The sequence below is a fragment of the Schistocerca nitens genome, chromosome 2 (assembly GCF_023898315.1).
Source record: "Schistocerca nitens isolate TAMUIC-IGC-003100 chromosome 2, iqSchNite1.1, whole genome shotgun sequence".
Classification (NCBI taxonomy): domain Eukaryota; kingdom Metazoa; phylum Arthropoda; class Insecta; order Orthoptera; family Acrididae; genus Schistocerca; species Schistocerca nitens.
Window position 1 is genome coordinate 373351502 of NC_064615.1, and position 25356 is coordinate 373376857.

Sequence of the window (25356 nt, forward strand, 5' to 3'; positions counted from 1 at the left end):
ATAACATTGAAACCAAAAGATGTAAATAAAGAAAATGAAAACAAGCTATTTGAAAATTTCTACATAAAATTTTGTTAGATACTAATGCCAAATATATATTTGGTGCGAAAGTAAGAATAAGTAAATTAAAAGAATTTTCGAAAAAGGATATATAGCAAATCTGTCAACAGAAATTTTTGAAATTGAAGATGTTACACTTTCTAATCTAATCACACATAAATAAAAACATTTACATGATGAAATAAAAGGAAATTTTTAGGAACAAGAACTACTGAAAACGAATTTTTCCTCTTGAAAAACTTTTGAAAAGGAAAGATAATAGAGTTTATGGTTAAGATTTGATAACACACATAATAATTGGATCGATAAAGACAGTCATTTTATAAAGCTGCTCTAGCTACCACAAAATAAAATTATCCTACAAAATATACTATACATAAATGAAGTGAATTATCGAAAATTTAAACATGTTTCATAGTGAATATAATATACATTATGATTATTGCTTTTTTAAAGTATTATAGTATATTTTGATATAAAATACAAGTTAATAAGAACGACCTTATTTCGGAATTATTTGAGAATTTCAAAACTGAATTAATTTATGCAACTGGTTTCAATAGTTATTGTTTGTATGATGTATATCATAATTATTATAAATGTTACTTGAAATTAAATTATGAAAAAAGTGCTTGTAAATTCAGTTTTATATTCTAAGAAACGTTCTGTAGGTTAAATACATCAGCATACAATTATTCTCGTGATTAAATATCCCTAATGTTGCAATAATTTCGGTAACAAACAATATCTATCCTTCTCTGGAATAAATTTACTGAATGAGGTACATAATTAACTCTTAAAAATTCTTCACAATCTGTATGTCAATTTCTGAAACCATTTATCTGATTTTGAACATTTTTAAATTGTGTATGTTAGAGGGAGACCAAGAGATGAATACACTTAGCAGATTCAGAAGGATGTAGGTTGCAGTAGGTACTGGGAGATGAAGACGCTTGCACAGGATAGAGTAGCATGGAGAGCTGCATCAAACCAGTCTCCGGACTGAAGACCATAACAACAACAACAACAACAACATGAAAAACATAATAATAATCAAAATTATAACAATTTATTTTTAAAATAACAAAAACAAGTGTTAAATTTTCATCAGCTACTTCAGTAAATACATGGGGAGTCATTTCATTGATTATATTATTTTTGTGTGTTATTATTTATAAGCCAGAACGATTGTATCAATAAATAGTCTGTATGACCATTTTTGATTTTAATTCCATCATCTTACATTTTATTCAGATTTTCTAAGTGTGTAATTTCACCTCAATACATATTTTAAAATCAAGTAATTGTATATTCATGATGCTTTCGAACTGGTAGTAAAACTTTGAAACTCATAATTCAATAACATAAACCAAGATCGTTAATAAATTTTGTATGAGAAAGAATATTTATTGATATCAAAGTCTTACCATAACTGATATACTAATATGTTTAACAATGTTTTTCTTTATCATAAAGTTTACAAAATCTCATGTATCGTTACATCAAAAATATCATTAAATGTTTGGCATAAATCAAAAATTATTTTTTCATCAGAAACTATTGCAACTTGTTTGTTGTTATATATAAGTTAGTTATTTTTAATTTCAAAAAATGAGTCCATTTATATATCAAGATATTATTAAATTTACTATGTTTTAATTTCTAATCATTTTTTTCTTTGTCAATGGAAAGTGAAAATGTAATGATGTTGTGGTTGTGCTAGCAAGAAAAAGAAATTATTAAAGAAACAAAAATAACAAATAAAACTACACCTTCAAGAAATGGGTGGATATATTGTATACAGAAGGAACAAAGAGCATAGAGACAAAATTAATCTGAACATACAAAAGAATTGACAAATAACTGGAATAACAAAATATTTACTTGTGAAATGAGGAAAAAAGAAGATAAAAAATTTAGTAAATGTATTTCTAAAACTAATATACCAAAAGAAGCGAAACCAGCGTTTGATTATCAAAAAAAAGAAAGAAAGAAAATTGTTATCAAAAGGTTAAATGTTTTTGGGGAATTTTAGTTTGTCAAATATATGGAAAAGACATCAAAAATTGCCTGTCATGATATAATATTACAAAATTATCTAAATCAATTTTATTTTTTAAATTAACATATGTATATACATTTAATTTTTATTTTATAATGACTGTATGGTTAATACTTATTCCATCTTGTAATATAATATGTTTATCATATTATGAACTTTGTACTTAAATCATGCGATTAACTTCATTTTCCTATGTTGTTTTATGTTTTCACTTAATAATTTACATAATCATCAAAAGCAATTTTCCTTTGTACAAGAGGTTTCTTCTCTCCTCTACATTTTTTATAGTCTCCATTTTCTACTTTATAAACTAAAAGGCTCAAACATAATTTTTCCTTCATTTTCGTGTTCCATAGTTCCTGTAACATTCTTGTTTATTCGAGAAATTTTATAAATGCTCATTTTTGAATAATCGGTTGTGTTAAATTCTTTTATCATTGTATTTCACATCTTTATCAAATCTTCAGTTGTTATGTCATAAATAAAAGAATCTCTGTCCGAAGAACTAAAATCATTATTTTCACCATATATTCGTTTCATGACATTATCATGGAAACATATTTTCGAAATATCTGGACCACTCATACCAGTGTCAGTTGATTTATTGAATTTATTATTCTTTTCATATGAACTACAACTAGTTTTTTCTAAGAATACTGTAGTATGTTCATAATTTGGTTTTGAAATATTATATACGTATTGTTTTGATTTATTACTATTTTAATATATTGTCCATTTCTAATATTTTCCATCTTTTACCATAAATACAGTTTTATATTAGTTTACAAAATTCTTTTTCAAATTCGATGGCTGCATTTTTTTCTCATATATGAGTTAAAACCAATAAAATTTTTCAACCAGTCCCATTGATCAAGTTACAAGATTCTATGACTTTCATTAATTTGAATCCAAGATTTAAACATTGTCCAAGTTTTCTATAATGTAAAACATATTTTTCTCTATTATTTAATGTTGTTAATTTAATTCCTGCTCATGGTGCTATGGGTAAGTACTTGTGTAAATCATGAATTGTTTTTTTGATACTCTAAATTGGATTCTAAAATATATCCATATTTATAATCATTTTTTCAAAATTAAAATGTATTGGATGTTACCACCCGAAATTCTTAGATGGTAAAAATTGAGACATGGTTCATTCATATAAATTAATTGCATCTAAATATGTAGCATACCCAATTGTTTTTCTAGATCAAAATTTTTCTTATATTTATTATTTGATTTAGCGTATCTTTTAATACTTTGTGCTATTCCTCCTCGAATTGTTTTCAAGAAATGTAATTATGTCATAATCGTTTAATAAAGGTAATTTGATTATTGTCCTTTTTAACATAGAACATCCAAGATAATCCAGGTGCAGTAGAGTATAATCGAATTTATAAGATGTAATACATGTCCTCTAAAATGTCCTCTAGAATCGAATTTATAAGATGTAATACATGTCCTCTAAAATTTTCAAACATTTCAGCTAGTATGAAACATCTCAGTTTATTATATGCTTTTACATAGTCTCTTCAACTTTAAATATTAAATTTCTTCCAAACCAATTTTTCACATTAATAATGTTTAGCTTTCACATCACACATATTAAATTTTCAAAAAACATATTTTTGTTAGGTATTTTTGTTTCTTTTAATTTGTCTTCAGGATACATATATTCATATGGATAAAATCCTTGTTTATTCATTAAATATAATTATTCAGCATAAAAATATTTTACTGTTTCTCTCAGTTGTTCTTTGTAAGATTAGAAGACAATTTATCAAAACTCGAGTCATAAATTTAAATGCATCCAAAAATGTTAATCCATCTGTAACCTTCATAGTGAATTAAATATATTTCTGTTCATTGTTTGGAATAGTGTTAGCATTTTGATTTTATATTGCCAATTTCTGGATAAACAAATCAAAATCGTAATTTGTTAAATCATGAATGATAACAGAAGTAAAAGAAAGATGTTTTAATTGAGATTACAACTTTGTGTACATCTTCTATTAATTTTCCCATTAAATGCCAATTATCTCTTACATTTTTCCTGCTTTAATATTCTCATTTCTACAATTAAAACAATACTTTGAATTTTTAAAATTTAATTATCTTCTTTGGTCATTATTATTTATACGTTTCGCTCATATATTTAAGTTCCTGGCAGATTAAAACTGTGTGCCGGACCGAGACTCGAACTCAGGTGCCAAGTTCGAGTCTCAGTCTGGCACACAGTTTTAACCTCCCAGGAAGTGTCATATTAGTGCACGCTATGCAGCAGAGTGAAAATCTCATTCTCGATCATATAGTTGTCTAATATTTTAACATTTCTACAAATTTTTGTGCTCTGTCGGTCGATACCAGTATACTCTGTAGGTGTTTATAATCACCATAAGATTATTTTATATAAATACTGAAAGAATCTGGTAAATGTTTTTGATATTTATGAATATATGATTTTCAGGAATTGGTTGCACAAGTACTACCATGGTTTAAAGGAGATTCTAAAAATTGAAAAAGGTACTCATAATGAGTGGTTATGATTTTCAAACTCAATTTCTTCACCTTTTATGATTGTAACTATTTTTCTTTTTCATGCTCTTTACACTTACTTTCATTATTGTTTAATTTTTTTGTGAATAAAATTAATTTAAATGTCTGTCACAAGTATACATTTCATAACCATTTTTAGTTGATTATGAACTAATTTTCAAAAATCTTTTAGCCAATAATAATGCGGATTATTTTTGTCTGAAATTAAAAGAAGATTAATGTATTTTCTTGTTTATACTTTTGTGTGATAAATAGGATATACAATAAAATTTCATCATAAGTGCAAAACATTAATGGAAATATTTGATTTTTCAAAACTTTCAAACATCTGTTAATTGAACAAGCAAATTGATTTTTCTTTTCCAAGATTTTACCTAATTCTAATATATTTTTCATGTTTATAACGCTCTGCAAATCATGATCTCCTAGATATGATGCCAATTTTATTGAATAAATAAATTTTTTTCTCTATTTTGTTGTTAATTACTGCTTTTTTATCTTTAATTTCTTTTGATAAATGGATATAACAAGAACCAGAAATTGAAACTTCCTGGTAGATTAAAACTGTGTACTGGATCGAGACTCGAACTCAGGACCTTTGCCTGTCACAGGCAAGTGCTCTATCAACTGAAGTACCCAAGCACGACTGACACCCCATTCTCACAGCTTTACTTCTGCCAGTACCTCGTCTCCTACCTTACAAACTTTACAGAAGCTCTCCTGCGAGTAGTAATCTAAAACTAGATTTTAAGGGATGGAGTGGTAATGAACAGTAAACCCATTCTCATGAGTTGTTACACAATAATTACCAAATGTAAACCTTTTGCAAATATGGCCTATGTGTATGAAGTTATTCTAGGATTACAGTAACCCCAAACTTAGGGCGAATTTCCTGTTGAAGGACCACAGCAACACTTGTTTTGGGTTCATTAATGAATTATGTCCAACTCAGACCAAGTGTCACAATCATAATCTAGAGCACAGAAAGAGTGCCAGTATTGCAAAAGCATGGCAACACCTTTACCTTGTTGTTACATAGGAAGCAGAGCTATAGCAAGGAACGCAAACACTGCAGATCTACAGCACCTAGCACATCGTACTGAAACTCTACAATACGGAGAAATAATATGCAACATCCAAGTCTCACCACTCCGAGGTGTGCTAGAACTGACAACAAAATCAGAGGCAGGGAAAACTCTCAGTACTTGAGACACCAAAGTTTGAACTGGACCACTGACAGTTATGTTAAAAAGAGAGCAGATGAGCGGCTAACCTGCTACAATCACGTGATATCTAGCTTTAAATAAGCCTGTTTCAGACTGCTCATCCTCATTGTGTCTGTTCACTCCATCTGCATCACCAATCCTGAAAAAATTAAAGTAGCACCGCCTGGGATCTCTGATGTCACTGCGCCCACGGATTCGGATGTTCCTGCTGGTCGACACTTGCCTGACGGTGATTGGCGAACCGTGGCGCCTGTAAATCCCCGGGCAGAAGGCGAAAGTTGGTGCTGGCTACAAGGCTGTACCAATACGCCTCCGTAATAGGTTCCAGGTGCTGCCCACTGCAGAAAGTACTTCTGAGTCAACAAGGGCGGTCTCACCTGTTGCGGCAGTGGCCGGTCTTCCTGAGAGGTCCAGACAAGTGCAGAGGGTGGGATTGCTTGTCATTGGGAGCTCCAATGTTAGGCAGGTGATGGAGCCCCTTAGGGATTTGGCAGCTAACAGGAAGAAAGCCAATGTGCTCTCTGTGTGCATACTGTGAGGGGGGGGGAGTCATCCAAGATGTGGAAACGGTCCTTCCAGATGCCATGAAGGGTACAGGGTGCAGCCAACAGCAGGTGGAGGCCTATGTCAGCACTAATGTTGTGTGTCGCTATGGATCGGAAGAGATTCCCTCTGGTTTGCGGCGGCTATCTGAGTTGGTGAAGACTGCCAGTCTTGCTAGCGAGATGAAGGCAAAGTTCACCATCTGCAGTATCGACTGCGGACCTTTGGTACAGAGCTGAGTGGAGGGTCTGAATCAGAGGCTCAGACGGTTCTGCGACCGTGGAGGCTGCAGAGTCCTCGACTTGCGCCATGGGGGGGTGGGGTTTCAGGTTCCGCTAAATAGGTCAGGTGTCCACTACACATGGGAGGCGGCTACACAGGTAGCAGGGGCCGTGTGGCGTCGAGTGGGTGGTTTTTTAGTTTAGACAGTCTTTGGAAAGATCAAAAAAGGCTCTAGTCTCAAAGGGTGCAGGGCAAAGGAACAAAGAGAATCGACCAAGCAACAGTCGGTACTGTAGTTGTAAATTGTCAAATCTGTGTTGTAAAAGTACCAGAGCTTCACGCGCTGATAGAAAGCACTGAAGTTGAAATCGTTGTACGAACAGAAAGCTGGCTAAAGCCAGAGATAAATTCTGCCTAAATTTTACAGAGGCACAAACCGTGATCAGAAAGCATAGATTAAATAAAGTAGGTGGTGGTGTGTTTGCCTCTGTTGATAGTAGTTTATCTTGTAGTGAAGATGAAATAGATAGTTCCTGCGAATTACTATGGGTAGAGGATACACTCAACAGCCATACCAAAATAATAATTGGCTCCTTCTACCGACCCATCGACTCTGATGATATAATCGCTCAACGCTTCAAAGAAAACTTGAATCTCATTACAAATAAGTACCCCACTCATACAGTTATAATTGGTGGAGACTTCAATGTACCTCCGATTTTTTGGCAAAAATACATGTTCAAAACGGGTGGTAGACAGAAAACATCTTCCAAAATTGTACTAAATGCTTTCTCTGAGAATTACTTTGAACAGTTTGTTCATGAGCCCACACGAATTGTAAATGGTTCTAGGCGCTACAGTCTGCAATCGCGCGACCGCTACAGTCGCAGGTTCGAATCCTGCCTCGGGGGTAGATGTGTGTGATGTGCTAGGGTTAGTTAGGTTTAAGTAGTTCTAAGTTCTAGGGGACTGATGACCTTGGAAGTTAAGTCCCATAGTGCTCAGAGCCATTTGAACCATTTTTGTAAATGGTTGCGGAAACACACTTGACCTCTTAGCCACAAATAATCCTGATCTAATAGAGAGCGTCATGACGGATACAGGGATTAGTGAACACAAGGTCATTGTAGCGAGGCTCAAAACCATTTCAACCAAAACCACTAAAAATAAAGACAAAATATATCTGTTTAAAACAGCAGATAAATATTCGCTTGATGCCTTCCTAAGAGAGAGTCAACATTCCTTCCAAGCTACTTATGTAAGTGTAGACCAGATGTGGCTATATGGCTCAAATTCAAAGATACAGAATCGACAGCAATAAATATATTCATACCGCATAAGTTTATAAGAGACGGAACTGATCCAACATGGTGCACAAAACACATCAGAACACTGTTGCAGAAGCAACGAAAAAGCATGCCAAATTCAGAAGAAAGCAAAGTCCCCAAGACTGACGAAGTTTCACGGAAACTCAAAATTTAGTGCGGACGTCAATGCAAGATGCTTTTAATAGCTTCCACAATGAAGTATTGTCTCAAAATATGCTAGAAAACCCAAAAAAGATTCTGGTCGTATGTGAAGTACACCAGTGGCAAGAAACAGTCAATACCATCACTGCGCAATAGCGATGGAAATATTACCGATGATGGTGCCACTAAAGCGGAGTTACTAAATACAGTTTTCCGTAATTCCTTCACGAAAGAAGACAAAGTAAATATTCCATAACTCGAAACCAGAACAGCTGTTAGCATGAGTGACATAAAAGTATGTGAGGTGCCGGGGCTAGCAGTGTATTTAACACTAAATTCTTCGAGAATCTTCATATATAAATGATGCTCTAAGCCCCCCCTATTCTAACTCCGACTTTTCCTGTTGCACATGGATTAAAAGGAAACGCGAACCGACTGTAATCGACCCTGCAAGTGGAGTAGAAAAGAGTTTGGCACCTGCAATAATTTAGTTTGATAGACATTAATTAAATAAAGGAAAGTTTCAGTAACGTAGTGAGAAATGAAAAGGTTGCTCTACCGATTAACAGAATGAAAGCTCTGTCCAAAATAACAATATGATTTATTATGACTAAACTCAAAATAATAAACAAAACACATGAAACATTTACAATACATCAAATTGGCTCAAATTGGATACTCAAATAAATGCTGTGAAGGTGAAGTTGTCCCTAAACTAGATTGTGACATTTATGACGAAGTGGTATGTGGAGCCAATTCCTTGCAACTCAAATCATAAGAGAAAACACACAGACAACCCAACATTAATTGCTGCTACCCAAAACAGAACAAAGTTAGAAAAAGACGAACAGGCGCGCTCTGCAGAGCTCTGATTATCACCTAGGAAAATCCCTATCTGCCGGTGCTGCGGACATACATTACCAAACTGTCTTCTTAACTGCCAGAACACAATCTGGCATACCGGGCGCGATGGCTGGTTGCTTCGACGTCCCGTCGTGGTGATGATAATGTTGCGAGTATAGCCCGAAACAAATTATCCTGGTTTGGTTGTTCCAGACTAAAGACTTCCTAACAATACAAATGCGCCTCTGAGGGAGACGAAGAAGGCTTGCCACAAAATCATTGATGGTACAGTGATTGATTTTAACAAGCGAAGTCACACTGTAACTCCGATACAGTCAACTTTAGCCAAAACTGCTCAAGACAGACAATATAGGCCGCTTGTATGCAGAACGCTCAGTTACCAACTGTACTCGGAAAGTTACGTTGCAGTCGAAACTTCAGCAACTTCGTCAAACAGTTACAATTAAATAAAAGTATATTAGACAGCCAACGGAAGGCAGGCTGTCCAGAGCAGCGAGAGCTCAGTCTTGTAACCTACTCCGACTGAAAGGCGAGAGCCGACTCCGCAAGAGCACCCGTAAAGGCCAAACACAGAACATTCCTGCCCCCACGACAGTGGCCGTGGTTAAACGTTCCAATCAGCAACTCGAAAACCGGCGGAAAATTCCACTCTATTGCCGGAGCACTACCATTCCACCAATGGAGATTCTTGGCGCCAATTTCTGCGCTGATTTTGCTACGTCACGGAGCTATGCCCTGAGCAAGCCAATCACAGTTACTATTTTGCAGAAAGCGCGGGAATTTTCCCGCCACAACTGCCTGGGTACACAAGTCATTCCCACGCCTCACTGGTAGCCCGCCAGAAAGTGTTTTCGCAAAGTTTCTGCGAAGTAACGGAACCTCTAGCCCAGCCGCTACTTCAGGCCCTTGCGGGCGTGTCTTTTGACAATGTCGGCGTCTGGAAAGCATTCACTCGACTTCCTCACACCCGTCGGCTTAACCCTTTCAAGATCAGCAGAGCCCGCCTGTCACTGGACCACCTGGGTGACGAGAGACGCTGCGTGGGAAGTCCGCATGTGAAGGAATAGCGACTTTTCACCACATGCAATTAGAGAGGAAAATCGTAAGATAGAAATATGAGAGGGGGCTCAAGCCACCTCTCATAGCCCCTACGCCATTTTAGATTGTAATTGGTGAGAGGTTGGCTCACTTAGGAGCAAGGTAGTGAGTCAATCGCCCAAGAACAATCTCGCAAACTGACTCCACATGCTGCACTCTATAAAGAAAATCACTGCAACTCAAAAATGCAGCTCATAGAGGGAGGATTATTTATGATGTAGCCAACTTCACCTTCTTAATATGGAACACTAACACTCACATCACATATCCATACCCAGGGAGCCCCTTCCAAACGCCGATTCACACAGACATTCACGCTCTAAATATGGCCCGGGCATGTGAGCCAAATATGGAGCAGTTTATTCTTTACAATCAGAGTTGGAGTGCTCCAAAATTAAATGCCCAAGATGTTACAACAATTTGAATCATTAAACTAACCTGAACTCACTCACACATGATACTATTTAAGTTAACAATCTCTTTTTGAGAGCTTTCAGAATCTAATTACAACCTCCGATTCATTCTGTCTCCCTGCAGCAAGAATAACCCTTACAAAATGTTCCCTGTACTGATGGTCCATTCACAATGACAGTGGTGGTTTCTGCTTCAGTTTATGGGGACTTCAGGCACACTGTTTGCATACACACAACAATAAATACAAAATACAAAAAAAAACCTGGTGTGGAGAACAATACAGTAATTTGTAATTTGTGCGCCCTACTCTATCATTTACATAAGAATTACAGTGTAAAACACAAACACATACAAGGTATGACATACATTACAAAAACAACATTAGAGAAAGAAATTAAAAAAAAAAAAAAAACAAGGTTTACGGGGCGTCAAGTTGTGCTTCCACATTGCAGAATGTTCACGACTGTGCTGAGAATGAGGCACTAAATCACATTGTTATAAATATTCGAAGCACTTCACAAATTCGTTAGTTTCTCTCAGGGGGTTGGTATGTTGAGTCATATCCATTGATGCACGTGGTTCCATGTCTTGAGCATCGGAGGGGGGCTTTTGGGATGGGGCCACAGTACTGACATCACATAGGGCTAAACGTCGGGTGTTGTTGCTACATTGTTGCAACAGCAATAGGGTGTGCTGGAGCATCTGCAGTACGCTGTTGAGATTGCAGCAAGACCCACGCATATGATCACGGCAGTACGGTATGAAGACATAGGCTCTACTCATGTCGATTAAATGTCTCTGAGGTCTACTAGTTGGGATGCATCACTAGTCCAGGTCTCTTTTCTCCCTGGACAGTACTTTACGTTTCTCAATATTGCAGTTCGATGAGGTGATCCAGACAGGATCGAACTAGGAGCGACAATTGCTATAACTGCTCTCTAAGTGAGAGGAGAAGTTAAAAATGAGACAGTTCATTTGTTAGAGTTTGTGGCACGATACTGATTTGTGTACGCAGATTGGCCAATTCTAGTGAGTTGTAAACACTCAGATAGGTGATTATATAGCGTCCCTTTCTGTCCTGAGGCACATGAGGCGCAGGTTCTGACACGATATGTGACCTTCTTTGTGTACTCACGACAATGTGGTCTGCCGCAAGGAATCCCTCCAAACGGCTGCCGCGTCCAGAGAGCTAGCAGGCTGTCGGGTGTGGGTCGCGTGTCAGTGTCAACGGCCAGCCTCACTTTCGCTTGTGGCCCGGCGAGGTTCCTGCCTAATCCCTCAGGTATATGGCCCCGTGACTGTCATCTTGCAGGACCGGACGCTCCCGTGCCCTTCTCGTTAGGTGGCGTGCTGACGCTCCCCTTCTTGCAGGTAGCCGGCTGGCCTCTGCATTGCCACGATACCCGTCATCTGCACAATTCTGACAAAAATATTATGCCTAACATTTTCCCATGACTTTCTATGTTATAATAAATTTACATAACGACACATTGATGGTCTGTCATTTCAGACACTCTTCTTTTACTTTTATAGTTATTAATCTATGGCTATCATTATAACAAAATCTTGGTGTACCTAATTTAGACATGGAAATAATTTATCTTGATATTTGTGTAGAGACCAAACTCACTATTGTATATGGTGTGTGACAACTGATGCTATGTATTGGATGAACAACTAAATGTGCAGGCCCGCACTAATATTACTATTAATTATATAGATCGACAGTAGACATGCTCAAGAATTAACTACCATTTGCCAACGACCTACATTCTATGTCTTTTGATTAAATTATGTTGTTATGCAGGTCGAAGTTTTACTGTGCTATAAAGAACATGCAACTATTCCACTTTCGCTCGCCTGTCGTCCCTCCATCTCGGGTCTGTGATTTGATGACCTGAAAAATAACATCCCAACAGGTGCGCGCCAAACATTCCTACTTGTGGTAGAAAACCCCAATAATATTAATCTAGCTATTGTTAAATCCTACGGTTTAACTTATCCTAGTATATCGTACCTTTTTTTTACGTTATACAATACTCTTATATAATTCCTGTTACGCTGAGATGTCTCGCTGCTCACCGCTATTGACGACGACAGTGATGTGCGCGCCGTACGACACGGCCTCCGAGTTCTCACTATACCTCACTGAAACTCCAGAGATTGGGTTAGCCATAGCTATACAAGACAATAAATTTATAGTTGAACTTAATTTTGTATGTGATGCAGTTTTAGCGATCAAAGCGCTCCTTTCCAGAGACAATGTAATATGACCAAGCCAGGACTGGTTCCCGTTGAGGATTCCGTCGTCCACCACACACCAGCTACACAGTATGTCACGAATCTCCAAGTATAATTCCTTGGTTATTCATCTGTGACGGCCACGAGCAGCACGCTAAGTCCCCAACCAGCACATTGGCATGGTAGGCTTTATGCCCGCATTTCTACCGTCTAGGGCACCATTGGAGTCAAATGCTCACAGCTTCACCCCGACTTGCAAGACAACGATGCTGGCGCATCTCTGCCAAAACTATACTGCCCATATTCAGCCTCGAAATCACGCAATATACCACAATCTTGCAGTGCACTGACGCATGCCTGCAAGCATTGGTATGAACGTCTCACGTACTGGTTGTGGCCGCTATGGAGCGTATCACGACATCCAAGAACGCTTCTAGGAGCACGCTCTTGTATGGGCCCGTTTGTGCGACATCTCCTCACTCATCATTATCCCTCAACATGGACACCAGACAGGAAAGGACAAAAACATTGCTCATGGAATGGTAGTGCCTCCTACTCCATCGACATTGGAAGTCGCGAACATAAACAAAAAAAAAGACTAGCAGCCGTAAATTCTTTTACAAGACAACGCAGCATGTTAATACTTTAACAATCTTAATCTATTAATGCAACGATTATTGTTCCCCGAAGAAAGATTCATATATTTGCCTATTCTACAATGTACACCACTTAAACTACTATTATTCCACGAACTTCTTTGTGTGAGAGATGTGGTGGAGTCCTATGGACTAGCGCCAATCCCTTGTCAGACTACCCCTCCTCTGACGTGCATTAGGATTTGCGGGTCTAGTTTCAATCTCCTGGTTCTCCCGTTGTCCTTGGTTTCGCTCTCTCCAATTACGGTCGCTTTGCCGTTCGTTATTACTCCTGTCCCAGATTCCTTGTCTAGATTGACCCTGTTCCCTGACGTTCTGGTTTCCGTGTCTCTGGTTTCCATAACCTTGAATAGCGTAACCTTGATTTCCGTACCCCTGGTTTCCTAACTGACCAGTGCGATTATGCGATCTGTTGTCGTCTTCCCTTGCTGGCCCGTGGTATTTGTTATTTTGTGCCTTCTTCCTGTCCTTTTCGTCTTGGTTATCAAAGACTACTTCGAGTTCGCGCAATAGACTCTTGAATGCTTCTATGTCAGATCCACACTTCCTGATAAGTGTCTGTTGATACCTAACTGGCAATTTGGAAAAGCAAAATTTAATGTTTTCTCCGTTGCTATATGGACTATCTAAAAATTGATTTTTCTTGAGTAAATCATCAAAAAATTTGGTTGCGCTTCTATGCCCGGACACTTCCAGTTCAGGACAAAATATTATTTCCTCTTTAATCCTGTCTTGCGTTTCCTTTGACCAGTAGGTCCGCAGGAATGCACCAACAAATTCCTGATAAGTCCGACACGTCGCTGCCACACCCCGCATCTTTTCCGCGGCTTGGCCTTCGATGTGTCCACACATGAATTGTAATTTTGCCTGGGTTGGCCATGACGACGGTAATGAACTTGTAAACTGCATCACCCAGCTCTTCGGATGCATCGACCGTCCATTATCTTTGAACTTCTGGAATTTTAGTATCGACAGGAAGTGATTCTGATCAAAATCCTGTCCGATCCTCGCACTGGTGTTGTCACTCGTTTCCGATACTTGCAGGTCTGCTGAGTGTCCTGATCTATCTTGCTGACAACTGTGATGTGCTACCTCTGTATCACAGTGGAAGTGGTACTCCGAATTCACTCTCCTAAGTGGGCTACAATTATTGGAGCTATTACTCGCTGTTTCGGCGTGTGCACTGTTTGTTCCGCACTCTGTCACTGGGCTAGAGCACGGCGGGCTTTTCCTCGGAGAAACAATTCTGTGTACTCCATCATTGAAATCCGAACGCGCAGTGCTCGTGTGCCCGTTTCGCTCTAGTTTTGCTATTCGACTCTCTACTTCTTTCATTCGTTTCGTGATGTTCTTAACAGCAATATTACCTTGAGTTTTTAAGATCGCTAGGGATTTTGAGTGGGCCTGTGTCGCACGTCGCAAGCGCCCTGCGAGTTTAGAAGTTGCTTCCGTGACTTTCATTGCCCCTTTTGCTGCCGTTTTGGCTAGGCCTGCTACTTTTTGTGCTATCATTGACATTTGTTTTGCTTCTCCACATTCTTTCTTTATTGTTAGTAATTCCCCACGAATTTCCCCTATATGCGAAATTATTGCCTCAGTGTCCTTCTTACGCTGTTCGTCAGCTTCTTTCATTCTCCTTCTTACGTTGTTCTTCAGCTTCTTCTTTCATTGATCGTAGGAAGCTCAGTATTGGGTTAATGTCATCTTTTTGATCCTCGTCACACATGGGCGATGTAACTCTGGACACCTGGGTGCTAGAGCTCTGACGTGACCGAGCTGGCCCCTGTCTGCTCTCGTTCGTTTGATTATAAACTTCTGCTGCCGTCTCGACCTGTGTGCCTCCTCTACCTCACTATCATAATCACGGTCGCGACGTTGCTCTAAGATCGCGTCCAAATCACCTTCCTCATCAATGACCCTCTCGTCCTGTCCTGCTAAAAATGTGCCCATCTCATCTCCGAACCTATCCCCGTCAGTAACGTGCCCCTTATCCATTATAGTATCCACTTTTGTTTCAGCTCCGCTCACTAATAGTCGTGCCTTACTTCTCGTGATCATTCATGAGAAACAAAATTTATCTAAAATACACAGTAAAAATAATCTACTCCCTGTATTTTTTACACATAGACATAAAATTGCAGCAACGCTGTTCCAACGCTGTAATTACAAGCACAATTTGCTGTGGTACAGAAACCGCACACAAATACGACAAAGTGCAATGTGGTACGGACAACACATCAACGAAACACAAAAAAACAATGAACAAACAAAATATATACACTGAAAACAAAAACTGTAATCATGCGCCGCTACTTAAAAACCAATCGCGGAACTACAAGAAAAAGAATGTGGGTATTAATTATTAAAAAAAATAGAGAAAAAGAATTTGAATGTTCCTACTAAGAATACTGTTAGCTTATCAGTGATTCATAGGAAAGATCCGAGGCTAAGGGTCGCCATTTTATGCGAGGTTCTGGGGCTAGTAGTATATTTAACACTAAATTCTTCGAGAATCTTCATATATAAATGATGCTCTAAGCCCCCCCCCCCCTATTCTAACTCCGACTTTTCCTGCTGCACATGGATTAAAAAGAAACGCGAACCGACTGTAATCGACCCTGCAAGTGGAGTAGAAAAGAGTTTGGCACCTGCAATAATTTAGTTTGATAGACATTAATTAAATAAAGGAAAGTTTCAGTAACGTAGTGAGAAATGAAAGGGTTGCTCTACCGATTAACAGAATGAAAGTTCTGTCCAAAACAACAATATGATTTATTATGACTAAACTCAAAATAATAAACAAAACACATGAAACATTTACAATATATCAAATTGGCTCAAATTGGATACTCAAATAAATGCTGTGAAGGTGAAGTTGTCCCTAAACTAGATTGTGACATTTATGACGAAGTGGTATGTGGAGCCAATTCCTTGCAACTCAAATCTTAAGAGAAAACACACAGACAACCCAACATTAATTGCTGCTACCCAAAACAGAACAAAGTTAGAAAAAGACGAACAGGCGCGCTCTGCTGAGCTCTGATTATCACCTAGGAAATTCCCTATCTGCCGGTGCTGCGGACATACATTACCAAACTGTCTTCTTAACTGCCAGAACACGATCTGGCGTACCGGGCGCGATGGCGTGTTGCTTCGACGTCCCGTCGTGGTGATGATAATGTTGCGAGTATAGCCCGAAACAAATTATCCTGGTTTGGTTGTTCCAGACTAAAGACTTCCTAGCAATACAAATGCGCCTCTGAGGGAGACGAAGAAGGCTCGCCACACAATCATTGATAGTACAGTGATTGATTTTAACAAGCGAAGTCACACTGTAACTCCGATACAGTCAACGTTAGCCAAAACTGCTCAAGACAGATAACATAGGCCGCTTGTACGCAGAATGTTCAATTGCCAACTGTACTCGGAAAGTTACGTTGAAGTCGAAACTTCAGCAACTTCGTCAAACAGTTACAATTAAAGTATATTAGACAGCCAACAGAAGGCAGGCTGTCCAGAGCAGCGAGAGCTCAGTCTTGTAACCTACTCCGACCGAAAGGCGAGAGCCGACTCCTCAAGAGCACCCGTACAGGCCGAACACAGAACATTCCTGCCCCCACGACAGTGGCCGTGGTTAAACGTTCCAATCAGTAACTCGAAAACCGGCGGAAAATTCCACTCTATTGCCGGAGCACTACCATTCCACCAATGGAGATTCTTGGCGCCAATTTCTGCGCTGATTTTGCTACGTCACGGAGCTATGCCCTGAGCAAGCCAATCACAGTTACTATTTTGCAGAAAGCGCGGGAATTTTCCCGCCACAACTGCCTGGGTACACAAGTCATTCCCACGCCTCGCTGGTAGCCCGCCAGAAAGTGTTTTCGCAAAGTTTCTGCGAAGTAACGGAACCTCTAGCCCAGCCGCTACTTCAGGCCCCTGCGGGTGTGTCATTTGACAATGTCGGCGTCTGGAAAGCATTCACTCGACTCCCTCACATCCGTCGGCTTAACCCTTTCAAGATCAGCAGAGCCCGCCTGTCACCGGACCACCCGGGTGACGAGAGATGCTGCGTGGGAAGTCCGAGTGTGAAGGAATAGCGATTTTTCACTGCATGCAATTAGAGAGGAAAATCGTAAGATAGAAATATGAGAGGGGGCTCATGCCACCTCTCAAGCAGATACTTTAGGTGTTGCGAAACAACTCAAATCACTTAAGAAAGGCAAGTCTTCTGGTCCAGATGGTATACCAATCAGCCTCCTTTCAGATTACGCAGACACTATAGCGCCTTTCTTAGCAATCATCTACAACCGCTCACTTGACAAAGGGTCTCTTCCTGAAGATTGGAAGGTAGCACTGGTCACACCAGTGTTCAAAAAAGGAAATAGGAGTAACCCATTGAATTACAGACCTATATCACTGACCTTAATTTGCAGTAGGATTTTGGAGCATATACTGTACTCGAACATTATGAATCATATTGAAGAAAATGACTTATTTATACATAACCAACCCGTATTCAGAAAATATCGTTCTTGTGCAACACAGCTAGCTATTTATTCCCATGGAGTAATGAGTGCTGTCGACAAGGGATCTGAGATAGATTCCATATTCCTGGATTTCCAGAGGGTTTTTGATACCTCACAAGCGACTATTAATCAAATTGCGTGCATATGGGGTATCGTCTCAGTTGTGTGACTGGATTCGTGATTTCCTCTCAGAGAGGTCACAGATCATAGTGATAGACGGTAAATCATCAAGTAGAACAGCAGTGGTATCTGGAATTCTGCAGGGTAGTGTCATAGGCCCTCTGCTGTTCCTGATTTATACAAATGATCTAGGTGATAATCTGAGCAGCCCCCTTAGATTGTTTGAAGATGACTCTGTAATTTACCGTCTAGTAAAATCAGCAGATGATAAATTCCAGTTACAAAATGATCTAGAGAGAATATCTGCATGGTGTGAAAAGTGGAAATTAGCACTAAACAAAGAAAAGTGCGAGGTCACCCACATGGGTACTAAAAGAAATCCGATAAATTTTGAGTATACGATAAATCCCACAAATCTAAGGGCTGTTAATTCGACTAAATGCCTAGGAATTACAATTACGAGCAACTTTAATTGGAAAGACCACGTAGATAATATTGTGGGGAAGGTGAAACAAAGACTGCACTTTGTTGGCAGAACATTTAGAAGATGCGACAAACCCACTAAAGAGGCAGCCTCCATTACACTTGTCTGTCCTCTGCTGGAATATTGCTGCACGGTGTGGGATACTTACCAGGTAGGATTGACAGAGGACATCAAAAAAGTGCAGAGAAGGGCAGCTCGTTTCGTGTTATCGCGCAGTAGGGGTGAGAGCGTCACTGATATGATACGTGAGTTTGGGAAGCAGTCATTGAAACAAAAGCGGATTTCTTTGCGGCGATATCTATTTACGAAATTTCAATCACCAACTTTCTTTTCCGAATGCGAAAATATTTTGTTGACACCCACCTACAAAGGGAGAAATGATCATCATAATAAAATAAGAGAAATTAGAGCTCGAACGGAAAGATTTAGGTGTTCCTTTTTCCCATGCGCCATTCGAGAGTGGAATGGTAGAGAAGTAGTATGAAAATGGTTCGATGAACCCACTGCCAGGCACTTAAGTGTGAATTGTAGAGTAAGCATGTAGATGTAGATGTGGATGTAGATTTCAATCACGAAAAAGGAAGTGAACATTTCCAAAATGGAGAAGGGCCATTTGGCAGCATATCTGGACATGGATCAAAAACAAAGTAATTGTTTTATAAGGTGATGCCCACCGGTGAAAAAAATTCTATGGTTTGGACAGTTTACTTTCCAACAAATAATAACCTCTACTGCTTCTGCTGCCATTTGTTTGTTGCCATCAGTAGTAGTAATGCAAGCTCTACATTTGTGACTGGATTTCAGAAGTGGTGGAAACTGAATCCTACAGTGGCTGACCATGAAAATACAAATGAACATTTGGAAAATTTTGAAAAGTGGAAAACTTTGGAAATGAAACTAAAATTACATATAACAATAGATACCATAGCCTTGCAATTAACAAAAACTAAACTAAACTCCGCCCAAACAGGCCATGAAGGCCCAATGGTCCCGACCGGCCGCCATGTCATCCTCAGCCCACAGGCGTTACAGGATGTGGATATGGAGGGGCATGTGGTCAGCACACCACTTCCCCATCTGTAAGTCAGTTTCGAGACCGCAGCCGCTACTTCTCAATCAAGTAGCTCCTCAGTTTGCCTCACAAGGGCTGAGTGCACCCCACTTGCCAACAGCACTCGGCAGACCAGACAGTATTGAACTTCGGTGACTTGACGGGAACTGGTGTTACAACTGTGGCAAGGCCGTTGTCTCTTGCAATTAATGTATACTGGAGCATCTTTTATCGATGTTATTGGATATAACTTTGTTTCTGGCTAAACAAAAACCTAGCATTTCGTGGACATGATGAAGGACACGGCTCTATAAATAAAGGCAGTTTCCAAGAACTAGTGAAACTATTGTAAAAGTATGATGTACTCTTGAAAGAACACATCTTCAATTTGGAATATGATAAATCTCAAATGTGTCATATGTCTCACCAGAAGTACAGAATAAATTTATGAATGTTTTAGTGAACCATGTAAAATCTAATGTTGTCAACGAAATTAGATAATCTGAATGTTTTGGTATTATGTTTGACAGCACAGATGACATTTCACTTATTGATCAGATGTCAGAAATGACTCGTTTCGTGAAAAATGATAACAAGAAAGTGGAAGTAAAGAAATTATTCCCTGATTTTTTTCCTCCAAAAGGAAAGGAAAAAAATCCGCTGATCTAAGCGACGACATTTTCCAGAAGCTTCAAAATGACGGTTTATATGTTATTATGTGTCGTTCCCAAGGTTATGACAACGCCGCTGTTATGAGTGGCGTATATGGAGAAGTTCAATCTATTATTATAGCAAAACACAATAAAGCTGTTTTGTTGGGTGTATTGACCATTCAATTAATTTATGTGGGCAACAATCCTTTGCACAAAACATACCTTGTGTAACATGTTTTGGAATGATAGAGACAATTTTTACATTTTGTTCTGTTTCCGCTAGCCACTGAGACGTTGTTATTAAACACAGCAAAGCATTTGCTAAAAGCCTTTTAACAATGCATTGGAGTGGTACAGTAAGAGCACAATAGATGAATTATGTAATCAACAAGAAAATTTGGATACTAGAAGTGCACCACAAAGCATAAGATATGCCTACTGTATAAAATTTCTTTGCTGTCTTTCCTCTTGGAATGGTGTGCTGAGGGAAGTAAGGTACTCAGGCTTCATTGCAATGTAAAGGCTTGAGTAAAGGCTTGAGTCATGATCAGTTCGTTATAAAACAGAGGCACTTCGTCTTTATACTGAACAAAATATTGTAGAAGAGGCAATATGTCTTACTATGAAAAAACTGGAGGAATATGACATTCCAGTAGAAAGAAGAATTCGTCGTAAAAAGCGAATGGCTGGACTGGTGAATTGTTCCACCAATGTAGGACTCATATTGGAAGCAGATCATTAAAAGGATACGTTGGAATGTCTTGACGGATTCTGTGTTGAAGTCCAAACCAGGTCAGAGTCCATTCAAGATGTCATCTCATTGTTCAAGTTCGCGCAGCCAAATACTTTGCTTTTATATTAGAACAAATAAGCCCTGTGACCTAGGGCTTATTTGTTATAATATAATTCTGACACGGTCACTGAACCTTAGCAGCTATGTTCAAAGTTCTATTTTGCTTTTCACAAACAATGAGTAGTTGATATTAGCTGGTTCAAAATTCACTGATTTCATGATGAAGTATCAGGAGGAGAACTCCTCCATGAGATTCCAAGTCTGAGAAAACTTTTAAAAACCGGAAAATATTACAGTTTCTGATTGGACATGTCTTGACTCCTTGAAATTCATCGTTGAATGCAATTTTAAAGATTCCCTTCCAAACCTTATGCTCGTTCTAAAGTTATTTATGATGCTTGTGTATCAGTTGCTTCATGTAAGAGGAACTTTAGTAAATTAAAATTAAATAAAAAATACTTACGATCAACAATGTGCAACACACTCTTGCCATGTCAATTATCTAACATGAGGCAACACAAAACAATATTTCTGAAGTTGTGATTTCACAGATTGCGGCTGTTAAAGCTAAAAAAAGATTTTTAAGTATTTGTATCTCACTTTAGCAAACAGTTTCCTGAAGAATTTGTATTAATGTATAAAGAATAATACGAGAGTGGTTTGAAAAGTTCTCAGAATGGAATAGAAAAAAAGTACTTACATCAATGACTCTTTTTTTATTTTTCAATGTAGTCTCCTTGTAGATTAATGCACTTGGTCCAATGATGTTCCAGTGCCTTGATTCCATCTCAAAAATGAGTTTCCTCCAGGCCTGCAAAATGGTTGTCAACTCTGGCTATCAATTCTTCATTTGAAGTGAGTCTTCGTCCAACAAGAAAAATTTTCATTTTCGGGAAGAGATGGATGTCTGATGGAGCCAGTGAATAAGGCGTTTGTGGCAACAATTTAGAACTTAGTTCGTGTAATTTTGCCATGGCGACGGCACATGTGTGTGGGCACGCGTCAGGAGTCGCCGCACCCATCTTGCAGATAATTGTTTCATTTCTAATTCTTGAGTTAAAATGTGATATACCCTTTCCGATGACGTCTGGCTGTGATCAACTTCACGCACTTTCAATCGGCGATCCTCTATGACCATTTTGTGCACTTTTACAATGAATTCTGGAGTAGTGACACATGTTGGCCAGCCACTGAGCGGATCATCATCCGAGCTCTCCCGACCAAATTTAAATTCATTTGTCTACTTGGCAACAGTTGAATATGAACGAGCAGAGTCTCCCTGTGTATTCTGGAAATTGGCATGAGTGGCCTTTGCTTTTATACCCTTCTGTACGAAGTACTTAATCACTACTCGAATCTCGATTTTTTCCATCTTCGCAAATCACTACACAGGAACAACAACAGAGCCACATCGCTGCCACAGCTCTCTTCCAAGAGCACCGACGTGACACGTGTTTGCAGCCAACAGTCCAATGATTATCACGTGAACAACTCGTCACGCTAGCGCTGACCTCTTGTAGTGATTCCGAGAACTTTTGAAACCACACTCGTACTATATACCAAACTATAATATTTAATATATGTACTGATGTATAGCGCATAGTAGAAGAATCCTATTATATTTGATAATTGACGACTCTAACAATGAAGGGAGGAAGCACCCACTTTGCCCATTATTAACAGAGATTTACAGGTTTATCTTGTATTTGAGTTACGCGGACTTTGTAATCATAAGTATGGATGGTGGTTTTCTTCAATGCTGCTTTTCTCATCATCTACATAGTACCTACAAAAGCAGAGCAACGGGTGGTGAATGGACGCTATACTGAGGTAGGTGGACATCAATAATTAAATCACAATGAAACACACCAACCCCACCCCGCTGTAATTGGTGCATCGACCGGGAAATCAAATAAATAGTAAAATATAGAGTTCGGAAAGCAGCAGTGTTTAACTGAACTCGTTAAGTGGTCACACACATGTGAAAAAAAGAACTGGAATGTGGGACTAAGGACATGTGAGCAACTCAACATGTGTTAGAAATATGACAACGAGTCAAACGAGGCGATGGACTTCGGCAGTGACAGTGGAGGTTTTTGTGAAAGGGAGAGCTTAAATGAAGGGCGTAAGAACCATATTAAGAAGGAACAAAGTAGAGGAAGTGAAGAGTCAGATTAGGAGGTGGGAGTAAAGCAGCACTGCGCAACCGACATGAGACTACCTGTGAACTGTGGAGGTAATGCTAGGGGGATACAAGAGGAGGTTGTGAATAGACTGAATCGAGTGATTTTGGATAGTGAGGATGAAGGGACAGAAGAGGAAGAAGAAGTAAATGAGTTAAATAATTCTGACAACACATTGTATAGGGTTGCAGATACAGAGATACAGAGAATAGTATGGAGGGGGAGAAGTTAACGATGTTTCGATTTGTCTATGGTGGAACGGATAGTGAAAGCCGCCACTAATAATGAAGTGAAAGGGGGCCAGTTAAGGTAAATGTGCTTTCCACAGAAGAGGTAGGCTTTGACAGGGATGAAGTGGTGCAGGATTTACTAAATGAACCCGAGTCTGTAGTCAGAAAAGAATATATTGGACAACCTATAATTGAGGTGACAGTGTTTAAAGAAAAGGTTCCTTGTTTAATAGATACTGGTCCAGAAGTGTGTGCAGGGTCTCAGAATTTTGGGAATGCTCTCCCAAAAAGTAGTCAGGTTCTTATAATGCCTGTAAGTTGGTTGAAAATTGTGGTGGTCACTGGGAAAAGTAAGATGGTGGTTAAACAGGAAATATTGCTACCAATCATAGTAAGTGGAGTACAAATGATGTGATTATTAGAGTAAAGGAAAAACATGTAGTTATTCCCTTTATAGGTAAGAGACAAAAGGTAGATGATGAACAAAGTGATATTTCAATAAGATACTGTAGGACTACTGAGGTAATCGAGGGCTGTGATGAATACAGCGAAAGAAAGGAAGTGGGTCATTCTGAGACAGAAAACGTCAGGCTTAGGATCGACGAAAAATTGGAAGAATTAGCAGAATTGACTGATGTGAAAAAAATGATTTGAGACAGATTTTGAACAATTATCGTGAAGTGTTTTCAGACCAACCGGGCCTAGTTTGGAATTATGAGTGCTATTTGACCTTGTAAAAGAGGACGCACTTTTTTCCGAAAAACATTCGCTGTTCTGGAAGTACATAAAGAAGCAGTGCGAGATGTGATTAAAAAAAATGCTCAAATGGGGAATCATAGAGAGGGCGATTAGTGTATATAATAACCCATTGGTTGTGGTACCTAAGAAGGATGGTTCCATTAAGCATGTTAAGGACGCCCAAGAGTTAAATAAAATTATTGTGCCAGAAATTGATAGTCCCGAAAACATAGAAGAATTATTACAAAAATTTAATGGTGCTACATTTTTTTACACCCATGGATGTAACGTGTGGTTACTGGAACCTGCCTTTAGCAAAAGAATCTAGAAAGTACAGAGCTTTCCTGTTTGAGGGGAGATGTTTGGATTAAAATTTAGTGTTTGTGCACTTGTTAGGGCAATGTCCCAGGTTCTAGGAGACCAACTGCTGAGAAGAATTACTGTTCATGTGGACGATGTATTAATCTGTTAGACAAAGTACTGGATGCAATTAAAAAAGGGGAAATGAAACTGAAGCTGGACAAAACAGAATTTGTAGAGAAAGAAATTGAATTTCTGGGAGATATTGTTAGCCGCAATGGGATAATGCCCGATCCAGAAAAAATAAAAGCCATTAGATATTATGCAGCACTGACCACAAGAAAACAGTTAAAAGGTATGTTTGACCTTTTTGGATATTATGAAAATTTGTATCTGGTTAGTCATATAATGCACCTTGTTTGAGGGAGCTCTTAAAGAAGAACATAACGTATAAGTGGACGCAGGAATGTCAAACCACTTTTGAAGAACTTAAGGAGGCTCTAGTGAATAGTAAAATTCTGAACCATCCTGATTTTTCTAAACCATTTTGTCTAGGATCAGATGCGTGTAGTTATGGGCTGGGGGTGGAATTATTCCAGATCGAAACAGTTGGTGACGACACGTCCATAAAACAATAGCTTTTGCTAGTCAGTCGTTGCAGCAAGCTGAAAAGAATTACAGTATTTCAGAGTCAGAAGCATTAGCAATCATTTTTGGTTCACAGAAATTTGAACAATACCTGTTGGGTCATAGGGTTTTAGTTTTTAGTGACCATAGAGCATTAACCTATCTACAGACGTGCGAACTTAAACACAGCAGACTTTGCAGGTGGGCCATGTATATTCAGCAATTTTTTATCTCCATATA

The 25356-nt window shown here is 38.7% G+C and overlaps 1 pseudogene; it reads left to right on the top strand.

Annotated features, from left to right (window-relative positions):
- The first annotated feature begins 1951 nt into the window (after nucleotides 1-1951).
- LOC126235031 (zinc finger MYM-type protein 1-like) lies at nucleotides 1952-23216 on the top strand (annotated as a pseudogene).
- The last annotated feature ends 2140 nt before the right edge of the window (nucleotides 23217-25356 follow it).